The sequence below is a fragment of the Melanotaenia boesemani genome, chromosome 7 (genome assembly GCF_017639745.1).
Source record: "Melanotaenia boesemani isolate fMelBoe1 chromosome 7, fMelBoe1.pri, whole genome shotgun sequence".
Taxonomy (NCBI): Eukaryota; Metazoa; Chordata; class Actinopteri; order Atheriniformes; family Melanotaeniidae; genus Melanotaenia; species Melanotaenia boesemani.
This window is the reverse complement of record NC_055688.1, coordinates 1801319-1813682: the sequence shown is the minus strand read 5'-3', so window position 1 is coordinate 1813682 and position 12364 is coordinate 1801319. Positions and strand designations below refer to the sequence as shown.

General features: G+C 46.5%; 3 non-coding genes across 3 annotated transcripts; all 3 read right to left on the bottom strand.

The window, feature by feature from the left end:
* Window positions 1-169: 169 nt before the first annotated feature.
* trnan-guu lies at window positions 170-244 on the bottom strand. Its single transcript has one exon. It is a non-coding gene; the product is annotated as a tRNA-Asn (tRNA).
* A 957-nt stretch (window positions 245-1201) lies between these two features.
* trnan-guu lies at window positions 1202-1275 on the bottom strand. The gene has a single exon. It is a non-coding gene; the product is annotated as a tRNA-Asn (tRNA).
* A 957-nt stretch (window positions 1276-2232) lies between these two features.
* Window positions 2233-2306, bottom strand: trnan-guu. Its single transcript has one exon. It is a non-coding gene; the product is annotated as a tRNA-Asn (tRNA).
* Window positions 2307-12364: the final 10058 nt, after the last annotated feature.

Genomic DNA, 12364 nt, shown 5'->3' with positions numbered 1-12364 from the left:
CTTGTGGTTCATTCGTGCATTGTGGACAAGGAGCTAGACAGTTGCTTGTGGCTCCAACACACAGGAAGACGTATTGATTACGATCGAACAGCGTTTTTCCTGAACAAGGGCTCAATGACACGGCATTTTGAAATTCGGGACCTGAGTGGGTGATAAGCAAGAAGCAGAACGTCCCTGGGTGGGCTCGAACCACCATCCTTTCGGTTAACAGCCGAATCGCGCTAACCAGTTGCGCCACAGAGACTGTCCGACGACACTGTAGCCTGCGGGCATGTGGTCCACCTGGATCGCCCACCATCGCCTCGTGCCTGTGTGTCCTGGATCCGGTAATAGTTTTGTAAGCTGTAACACCACCTATGTTGAGCAGGAAGCATCTTTAGTTAAATTAAAAGGCGCTGTGTGACCATATTCAATGGCCAGTTGCACTAAAGTCCAAACATCTTTCACCACACAGCTAAGGACAACCTTGCAACTTGGCTCACATTAGCCTACTGACTCACAGAGTGGCCACTTTGGATCAGCTTTGAACCCTAACAGTTTTTGAAAGTGCTACTTACCACAAATGTGGATCGCTGCTGGGGATATGTAAGGTGGAGTACCCCGAGAAAGTGATAAACTGCACCCTTTATTGTCTCCGTGGCACCTGTGCTCCTGACCCAAATGAATGGTTGAAACATGACGATTATTATTGTGTATGTGTTTTGCCCACTCCTTCATTTGAGAGAAATCTAGGATCAAATTTGGTTCAGGCTTCAGTGTAGTAATCGAGTCCAGATCCAAAGAGAACTGTCAAAGACCCATACTTGCAGGCAGACTGAAACATTGTGTTAACTTGGGATTTATTACTTGACGTCAAATCTGACAGGTCAGTAGTTTTTCAACTGGCATGTGGAACCAGAAAGACATCAATAACTTCCGATCTGACACTTTTCAAAACTTTGATAGTACAATGAAAATGTGCCCATGCACAGTAGTGGTATTGTACGACTTACACACATTTAGTGTTTTGGTGTCATATTGAGCACAGGAAAGGCTTGTGGTTCATTCGTGCATTGTGGACAAGGAGCTAGACAGTTGCTTGTGGCTCCAACACACAGGAAGACGTATTGATTACGATCGAACAGCGTTTTCCTGAACAAGGGCTCAATGACACGGCATTTTGAAATTCGGGACCTGAGTGGGTGATAAGCAAGAAGCAGAACGTCCCTGGGTGGGCTCGAACCACCATCCTTTCGGTTAACAGCCGAACGCGCTAACCAGTTGCGCCACAGAGACTGTCCGACGACACTGTAGCCTGCGGGCATGTGGTCCACCTGGATCGCCCACCATCGCCTCGTGCCTGTGTGTCCTGGATCCGGTAATAGTTTTGTAAGCTGTAACACACCTATGTTGAGCAGGAAGCATCTTTTAGTTAAATTAAAAGGCGCTGTGTGACCATATTCAATGGCCAGTTGCACTAAAGTCCAAACATCTTTCACCACACAGCTAAGGACAACCTTGCAACTTGGCTCACATTAGCCTACTGACTCACAGAGTGGCCACTTTGGATCAGCTTTGAACCCTAACAGTTTTGAAAGTGCTACTTACCACAAATGTGGATCGCTGCTGGGGATATGTAAGGTGGAGTACCCCGAGAAAGTGATAAACTGCACCCTTTATTGTCTCCGTGGCACCTGTGCTCCTGACCCAAATGAATGGTTGAAACATGACGATTATTATTGTGTATGTGTTTTGCCCACTCCTTCATTTGAGAGAAATCTAGGATCAAATTTGGTTCAGGCTTCAGTGTAGTAATCGAGTCCAGATCCAAAGAGAACTGTCAAAAGACCCATACTTGCAGGCAGACTGAAAACATTGTGTTAACTTGGGATTTATTACTTGACGTCAAATCTGACAGGTCAGTAGTTTTCAACTGGCATGTGGAACCAGAAAGACATCAATAACTTCCGATCTGACACTTTTCAAAACTTTGATAGTACAATGAAAATGTGCCCATGCACAGTAGTGGTATTGTACGACTTACACACATTTAGTGTTTTGGTGTCATATTGAGCACAGGAAAGGCTTGTGGTTCGTTCGTGCATTGTGGACAAGGAGCTAGACAGTTGCTTGTGGCTCCAACACACAGGAAGACGTATTGATTACGATCGAACAGCGTTTTCCTGAACAAGGGCTCAATGACACGGCATTTTGAAATTCGGGACCTGAGTGGGTGATAAGCAAGAAGCAGAACGTCCCTGGGTGGGCTCGAACCACCATCCTTTCGGTTAACAGCCGAACGCGCTAACCAGTTGCGCCACAGAGACTGTCCGACGACACTGTAGCCTGCGGGCATGTGGTCCACCTGGATCGCCCCACCATCGCCTCGTGCCTGTGTGTCCTGGATCCGGTAATAGTTTTGTAAGCTGTAAACACACCTATGTTGAGCAGGAAGCATCTTTAGTTAAATTAAAAGGCGCTGTGTGACCATATTCAATGGCCAGTTGCACTAAAGTCCAAACATCTTTCACCACACAGCTAAGGACAACCTTGCAACTTGGCTCACATTAGCCTACTGACTCACAGAGTGGCCACTTTGGATCAGCTTTGAACCCTAACAGTTTTGAAAGTGCTACTTACCACAAATGTGGATCGCTGCTGGGGATATGTAAGGTGGAGTACCCCGAGAAAGTGATAAACTGCACCCTTTATTGTCTCCGTGGCACCTGTGCTCCTGACCCAAATGAATGGTTGAAACATGACGATTATTATTGTGTATGTGTTTTGCCCACTCCTTCATTTGAGAGAAATCTAGGATCAAATTTGGTTCAGGCTTCAGTGTAGTAATCGAGTCCAGATCCAAAGAGAACTGTCAAAAGACCCATACTTGCAGGCAGACTGAAACATTGTGTTAACTTGGGATTTATTACTTGACGTCAAATCTGACAGGTCAGTAGTTTTCAAACTGGCATGTGGAACCAGAAAGACATCAATAACTTCCGATCTGACACTTTTCAAAACTTTGATAGTACAATGAAAATGTGCCCATGCACAGTAGTGGTATTGTACGACTTACACACATTTAGTGTTTTGGTGTCATATTGAGCACAGGAAAGGCTTGTGGTTCATTCGTGCATTGTGGACAAGGAGCTAGACAGTTGCTTGTGGCTCCAACACACAGGAAGACGTATTGATTACGATCGAACAGCGTTTTCCTGAACAAGGGCTCAATGACACGCTTTTTGAAATTCGGGACCTGAGTGGGTGATAAGCAAGAAGCAGAACGTCCCTGGGTGGGCTCGAACCACCATCCTTTCGGTTAAAGCCGAACGCGCTAACCCAGTTGCGCCACAGAGACGTTCCGACGACACTGTAGCCTGCGGGCATTGTGGTCCACCGGATCGCCCCACCATCGCCTCGTGCCTGTGTGTCCTGGATCCGGTAATAGTTTTGTAAGCTGTAACACACCTATGTTGAGCAGGAAGCATCTTTAGTTAAATTAAAAGGCGCTGTGTGACCATATTCAATGGCCAGTTGCACTAAAGTCCAAACATCTTTCACCACACAGCTAAGGACAACCTTGCAACATGGCTCACATTAGCCTACTGACTCACAGAGTGGCCACTTTGGATCAGCTTTGAACCCTAACAGTTTTTGAAAGTGCTACTTACCACAAATGTGGATCGCTGCTGGGGATATGTAAGGTGGAGTACCCCGAGAAAGTGATAAACTGCAACCCTTTATTGTCTCCGTGGCACCTGTGCTCCTGACCCAAATGAATGGTTGAAACATGACGATTATTATTGTGTATGTGTTTTGCCCACTCCTTCATTGAGAGAAATCTAGGATCAAATTTGGTTCAGGCTTCAGTGTAGTAATCGAGTCCAGATCCAAAGAGAACTGTCAAAAGACCCATACTTGCAGGCAGACTGAAACATTGTGTTAACTTGGGATTTATTACTTGACGTCAAATCTGACAGGTCAGTAGTTTCAACTGGCATGTGGAACCAGAAAGACATCAATAACTTCGATCTGACACTTTTCAAAAACCTTTGATAGTACAATGAAAATGTGCCCATGCACAGTAGTGGTATTGTACGACTTACACACATTTAGTGTTTTTGTGTCATATTGAGCACAGGAAAGGCTTGTGGTTCATTCGTGCATGTGGACAAGGAGCTAGACAGTGCTTGTGGCTCCAACACACAGGAAGACGTATTGATTACGATCGACACAGCGTTTTCTGAACAAGGGCTCAATGACACGGCATTTTGAAATTCGAGCCTTGAGTGGGTGATAGCAAGAAGCAGAACGTCCCTCGGTGGGCCTCGAACCACCATCCTTTCGGTTAACAGCCGAACGCGCGCTAACCAGTTGCGCCAAAGCTGGGGAAGGATAGTCTGTCTACGAGGGGGAGAAATTGGAAAGGAGGGGGAAGAAGGGGGGGGAGAGAAAGCGGGAGAAAAAAAGAAAAAGCGAGAAAAAAATGGCGACAATCTAGCGATCGCGGGTTCGATTCCTGCGCTGGCCAAAACCTTCCATTCTATTTTCTTTCGGTTTTAGACAATAGTTGTAAATATTAGGAACTTTTAGACGAAGAATAGAGCGAAAGAATTGAAAATGGGGTAAATTTCTCATTTCCTTTTCTATTCTTTTCTAAGTCTTTATGTACACCTGGTGTGATTGTGTGCATATTTTTATTGTAGCTGTCATGTTTTTGCATATCATTGCATGTATTTAATTTTTTAAATGTAACTAAACCCACTAAATACCTTACAAGCTTGATATGTATGTTCACATGGAAGACTTATCTTTCATGCAAGCTAATCAAGCTGATTTTGATCATTACAACTGATCAATCACTTATGTAGCCCATTAATTATGAAATATTAAATAATAAATTAAATAATATGCATGTATATATATATATATATATGTATATATGTTGTTTGCTATATATTTATATTTCTCATTATATTTCTATATTATTTATTATATTATTATATATTTATTTTATTTGAATAAATATAAACCATGCTAAATTATTACTATTTATAATTATTATAAAATAAATTTCTCACATCATTACACTGTTTCCAAACATGTGTGGATTTTATTAAAAAACAAACAACAACAACAACGACGACAACAACATCAACATCAACAACAACCACCAAAAAAACAAAACAGGGTGATGTGACCACTTTGTAAACAACCAAACTTTTATATTACAAAAACTGTTATACACAAAATAATTACAACTATGTACAAAATTACCTCTGTCACTTTAAAAAGGAGGATCAAGGGAGGACAGTTATTGTTTTTTTCTTTTAATATCCTCCAACCACTGCTCTTTGGGAACAGTCTCTACAGAGGGGCAGTACACAATGCCTTTGTATTGGCTGTGCCCAGTTTCAATTGTCCTAAACTGTCCACATTTATTGCATGTATTATGCAATACGTTTCGTTTGCGGCGGACGGTAGCAGGAGCAGGAGCAAGAGCAGGGGCAGCAACCCCAGCAAATGGCAAGTTGACACCCAAGACCTGTGGAGCAGCCAGTAGGAACACAGGCAGCATCTGTGAGGCTGGATGAGGCAGCATCACCAGTTGAGGGCTAGGGGGAGGAGGTGGTGCAGCAAAAAGCTGCCGCTGGTGAGGAGGACCTCGCTTTGGCCGATGGCTCAGATGCTGGTGAGGTTTTCATTTTTTTCATCTTTGCCTGGCCCACAGTGCTGCTGGGGAACTGGTAATGGTAGAGGGGCCAGGCTGGGGGGCTGCAAATAAAGGCTGCACGTTTGCAGCAGGAAGAGGGTTGGCTGCTGCAGACAAGCGATCCTGGGCAGGGTGAGCCCCTGCAACATCACTGCAGTGTCCTGTCTCTTCACCCTTTTATTGTGCCACTGCACAAGGGTGGTGTGACTGACATCCACCAGCTGCAGGGCGGTCTGCTGCATCACTGTCCCGTTACCCAGAATGCGCCGCCGGATTCTGTCTGTAGTCCTCCAAGATGAGGTCCCATCTGGACACTGTGATTGTCCCCCTCTTCTTGGACTACGGTGGATGTCACAGAGCCGGACAAAGATGGACTCAATCAGGCGGCAGCAATCTGGCCACTGGGCAAGAGGGGCAGTGGTGGTGAGGGCGTGCCTTTTGAGGCTGTCTACTCCCGGCGTGAACTCCCTGCTTCTTCTTGGGTGACCCTGAACCTCCCCGTATCCAGCCTGCTCTGGTGTCTGGCAGCAAACACCACCCTCTGCTTGTCAAACTCCAGCAGGTTTTGCCACAGAGCAACAATGTTGCTCACCTAAACAGAGCGACAGATCAGATGATAATTCAAATGCTGCATGGCACAGGAAAGTATTTTTCCATTAATTTCATGTTTCATACAAGCAAAATAATAAATGCTACTAACCTGCTGGTTGGTGAGGGCAAGAGAGGGCTGGTTCCTCAGTTCAACCAGATACTCTGCCAGGCTGTCGACCCTGTCCATCCCTGGAACCTGGACTCATCAACAGCCTGAAAAACCAAACAAAAACAATGAGGTCTGACTGTGAGCAGGCAGAGTGGATTCATTAATGAAACATTTGTGGGCTTTATTTACCCCAGGATCACTGGAAGATGAGGAGACATCCAGCGGACCCAGTGGGGCAGCAGCCTGGGCAGGTACCAGTCAATGAGGAGGAGGAGGAGGTGGAGGCAAGGGTCCAAAGTGGGAGCAGCCACTGAGGAGGAGGAGGTGGAGGCAGGGTCCAAAGTGGGAGCAGCCACTGAGGAGGAGGAGGAGGTGGAGGCTAGGGTCCAAAGTGGGAGCGTTAAAGAGAGAAGCAGGAGTGGAGGGGGCAGCAGGCTGGCAGTGTGGTTGAAAATTTCAGGTTGTCGAGGAGAGATTCGGTGATGAACTCCAGGTCTTGGTCTTCCTCAAAACCCTCGTCTTCTTCTTGCTCCCCCTCTCGCCACCTTCCTCAAGCATGTTGTCTGTCTCCTCTGAGTCGGGGGACACGTTGAGGGCTGTCCAGTCTGGCTCAGCATGTAATCAACCCCGATGAGCTCTCCTGTGAAAAATATCCGACAGACACACAGCATGTTATTAGTTCTCACATCATTAACAAATAAAGACAACTTGTTCGGTGTTGTGAGCGTGTGATTAGCTTTAGTTACAGACAACTTGATATAAAATAATCATACCAGTGTATTTAGCCGGTGGCCTAAAGGCTGGCAGATACGCTCTACTCAACACCTTTGAGCTGAGGGTGTTTGCGCACTGAGCTACATGCCCAGCGTATGTCAGGAGAGAAGAGGACCTGTGGTTACTGCTGCACTTCCCCGGTCCTGGTTCCACCTGTTCAGGCCTTCCAAGAGGTACAGCTGGAAATTAAGTGCATTTGCACTTGTTCCTGGGAAACATATTCATGCCAAGGCATGTTTGTGTCAGTTGTTCCATTCTGAATTATAGTTTCTTTCAGTACAGGCACACACATAAAATCCACTAACCTGGAATGAACCTGTTCAGATGGCAATGGAAAGACTCTAGGGAAGTGGACCCTCTGGCGACAGCAGGTACTTCCTGAGCACGATCACCTCCCTTGGTGGTGGTGGTGCCTGTTTCAGTGTACAGCTGCACACCGGGATGTCCTGGATGCACCTGACATGGCGTTTCTGCACTCTCCAGATGTGCTCCATCCGCACCATGTCCAGCAGAGGCACACCCATCAGGTCCCTTCCTCTCGCCCCTCCCAGTTCCTGCAGCAAGCCGGTCAATCAGGCTGATGGTGGCTTCCTCACACCCCGTGTCCTCCGTCGCAGTGTTGGCTGAGCTCTTTTTTACTGATTCTCCTGTCCCACCAGGAGATCAGTGGATGCAGGCACACCCTCCAGTCTGAGCTGTTCTCTCTTCGCCTGGCCTCAAAAGAGCAAGATCCCCAGCATCCCACTCAAAGATGCAGGCTGGAGAGGCAGCCCATGAAGGTAGGGTAGAGGGGATGGGCATCGGAGTGGTGCAGCCCACAGCCAGCCTCCTCATAAAGTGCCAGATATCCAGACGAATGTGGAGGTCTGGCCACTCCCCAAACCTCACTTGCAGCTTGCTGGCCCCCTCTTCCACACAGCATTCCACAGTCCACATACATAAGAACTGGGGTGACACAGATGCCTGGCGGTACCGCTCCATCAGGCCGGACGCCATCATGTTTAGTCCCGACCCCTCTTGCACAGTCAAGACACTGTTCAGGATACTGGCCAACCTCGTTGCTGACGGAGGTTAGCCAGAGAGCTGTGCCCCTGCCGGTGCCAGCCAGCTTCTTTGTGATCCTGTGATGTGACAACAAGTCGAGATCGAAAAACTCTTTACACAAAATGTTTTTACACAAAATATCTGGCAGTAGCACAGAAACTGTTACAACGTATTTAAGCATTGTTGATTGTTTATTGTTTTAATTGGATCCCCCAATAGCTGCAGCAAAACTGCAGCTATTCTTCCTGAGATCCGACAAATAAAACTTAGAACAATTTTAATTATAAGCAGACATACAAATGTAGCATATGTAGCAGACATACAAAGTAGTTCTGTTACACACTCAATGATAATCAAAACTATACATATTCACACATTCTATCACATAGCATAATCTGTCTTTGTTACTGAAATAGCAACCAGTGGCAACTTGGGGTGCAAACTGCACACAGCTCCCCACACTTATAGATCATTTATTACCTTTTGGTGGAGTCCAGCTTAAGGATGGACCCAAACGTGGAGGTGATTCTGGCCTTTATGTGGTCCAACCTTGAGAGGATGTCCCGTCCATAAACGACCAACAGCCAGCGACTGGTGGGGATGTCCATCGGCTCCGGGGGCTCCCGGCAGACAACCGGGAAGAGGCTTGGCTTATCCACAAACTCAGCACCACCCCCAGATAGTGTACCAGCCTGCGAGCCACTCCTCCCCAGGTTCTCCCTTAGCTGCTTCACCAGCCGCGCCCTGGACTGTTGCCCAGGGTCCTGTCCCGAAGCAGCCTGATGACACGGATGTCACAGGCGTACCCTGTGTTGAAGCATGTGAATGATTAGTAACATGTTTATGAGGACAGTTTTTAAGTGTATGAATAACTGAAAAAATTCTTATTCAAATCGGCTTCACTCACTGCGGGTCAGGATTAATCTGAACATTTGCTGGTGAGGGAGGTCCAGCTTGGTCCCGGACAGTCTGACTGGTGGACAAATGGTTCTGTACACACACAGTGCACCTGAGTGTCTCTGTCACCAGCAGGTAGTACCGGTCGATGTCCAGGACCTTCCGTGCCCTTTTGTGGACCCCAGCGCCTGTCAACTGCTTTCCACATGTAGGGCAGGCGATCTTCACCTTCCACAGGTGGTAGGGCATCCACACCATCAGGCGATGGGTGAAGAAAGGCTCTGGGTCGGTGTTTGATGGTAAATGAGCGCTGGGACAGGGGGCTCATACCACAGCTTCAAATCTGGCCGCAGTTTCCCAGAGTGAAAGAGGGTGTTGGCAATCCACCTCTGGTCCTGCAGAGGAATGGTTTTGCTCAGCTCACCCGGCAGCCAGAATGAAGCTGAGGATCCCGCATGGGATGACGCACGTCCTCCCGGTTCGCCCTGAGTGCAAGATGACAACCAACAAAAGTCCTATTATTATATGCAGAATAACCTTGTAATAGATGTCATACAAACAGAGTTGGACAACTGAGCTTTGATTCCTGACTTACAGATGCGTCAGCTTGTACAGGGTTTTGTTCCCAAACTGGGAACTTCCCCTGGGATGGTGCAGGGCTGGGTGTCCTCACAGATGACACAGAAGGGCTGGGGGCCCTCAGAGAAGACAGTGAAGGGCTGGGGGCCCTCACAGACGACACAGAAGCGCTGGGGGTCCTCAGAGAAGACAGTGAAGGGCTGGAGGTCCTCACAGGTGAAGGACTGGGGGTGCTCACAGGTGAAGGACTGGGGGTCCTTCTTTTCACCAAATTTGGCTGCACTGCAGATGACAATGAGCCACCATAGTGGGATTTTGTGAACTGTAAGACGACACAAATGAAAACTGATGTTAAAGCAAGCAGTGTGGGAATTATATACAGCATGTATAGCTAAGGCAATACTCACCATGGACAGACTTAGAGGGGGACGCAAATATGTCCGGGCCTCAGGAGCAGAGGCTGAAGCTGCAGATGATGTGGAGGGAGGAGATGACTGGGTGGCAGGCTGCAAAAGTGGGGCATGGGGTGTCAAAAGCACAGCAACAGACATGTGATGTAAGATTTGAAAGAAGATAATATTGTTAAAACTGATCACCTTGGCATGGAACCCACAACTGCAGGTCCTGGCCTGACCAAACAAGCCAGACTGCCCTTTGGCCTGCATGGGGCATTTCTCAATCTAAAAACAAAAGCAATGTTATTAAGCCTGCTGTGTAGTGATTGCAGTTCTTTGTGAAATGTACATCCTATGCATCATCACAGTGCACATTTTCTTCAACAGATCTACATACTAATGCACAAAAACAGTAAAGGCAAGCAAAAACAGTAAAGGCCAGTCACTGTACCTTTTGGTAGAGGTCATGCCACTTCCGTTGCCTTGGCGCTGGCCTGTTGCCGGCTCCTGGGGGCCAAACTCCAGTGCTGGCAAAGGCCCTCAGCCTTGACATCCACTCCCCATCTCCCATGGCCTTGTGGCTTTTGGTCTTGGTTGTCATCTAAAGATAGGCTTGACTTTAAACACTGTGTGTTCATCAAAGTGTAACAGGAGTACAGTGAAACTAATTAGATCATTCACTTACTGTAAATTTGGAATGGATTCCTTAACTTTATTAAGGCGCAAAAAGTCCAAGTCAAATTTTATAATTAAAATACGTTTTAATTTTTTTTAGACTGTTCTTTAATTGTAAGCAGGTTTATCTCACTGTTCTTTACATTTTTTTAGTTACCTGTTGCTCCTGTTCGACTCATCAGCTAGCTGCAGGGTTTTCACACAACGATACGCTTTTTCTTTTTTTTATTTTCTTTTATTATTAACTCCATATACAGTATCTTGCAAAGCTCCCGCGCTCTCATGAAATTAACTCGACTTATTTTAAACAAAGTGATTTTCTTGCAGAAAAGAAACACAAAGCTAAAGTAACGAGCATACCGGTGTTCTCGGTTCGCTAAGCTAACGAAAGTTCACATATTTAGACAACATAAAATAAAGGACAGAACATCTTTTTCTGACAGAGGACACACGGATAAACTAACCAGGTCATTAAAATAAATTTAAAAATTACAGATACTCACCCTGTTTTTTTCCGACCGTTGAGATTACGGAAAAATCCGAAGTGGCTCGTCCGACAGAAGCGCCGAGCGGTTGGCTCCGCCCATGCCTTACGTTGATTGGTCTAAGGTCCAATAGCATATTGGACAGGGAGGCAGCTGATTTGGCAATGTCCATTACCAATTGGACAGAGAGAGACTGCGGATTGGAGGAGAAAAGGAGACTCTCCTGACCCAAGTAGCGCCACAGAGACTGTCCGACGACACTGTAGCCTGCGGGCATGTGGTCCACCTGGATCGCCCACCATCGCCTCGTGCCTGTGTGTCCTGGATCCGGTAATAGTTTTGTAAGGCTGTAACACACCTATGTTGAGCAGGAAGCATCTTTAGTTAAATTAAAAGGCGCTGTGTGACCATATTCAATGGCCAGTTGCACTAAAGTCCAAACATCTTTCACCACACAGCTAAGGACAACCTTGCAACTTGGCTCACATTAGCCTACTGACTCACAGAGTGGCCACTTTGGATCAGCTTTGAACCCTAACAGTTTTGAAAGTGCTACTTACCACAAATGTGGATCGCTGCTGGGGATATGTAAGGTGGAGTACACCCGAGAAAGTGATAAACTGCACCCTTTATTGTCTCCGTGGCACCTGTGCTCCTGACCCAAATGAATGGTTGAAACATGACGATTATTATTGTGTATGTGTTTGCCCACTCCTTCATTTGAGAGAAATCTAGGATCAAATTTGGTTCAGGCTTCAGTGTAGTAATCGAGTCCAGATCCAAAGAGAACTGTCAAAAGACCCATACTTGCAGGCAGACTGAAACATTGTGTTAACTTGGGATTTATTACTTGACGTCAAATCTGACAGGTCAGTAGTTTTCAACTGGCATGTGGAACCAGAAAGACATCAATAACTTCCGATCTGACACTTTTCAAAACTTTGATAGTACAATGAAAATGTGCCCATGCACAGTAGTGGTATTGTACGACTTACACACATTTAGTGTTTTGGTGTCATATTGAGCACAGAAAAGGCTTGTGGTTCATTCGTGCATTGTGGACAAGGAGCTAGACAGTTGCTTGTGGCTCCAACACACAGGAAGACGTATTGATTACGATCGA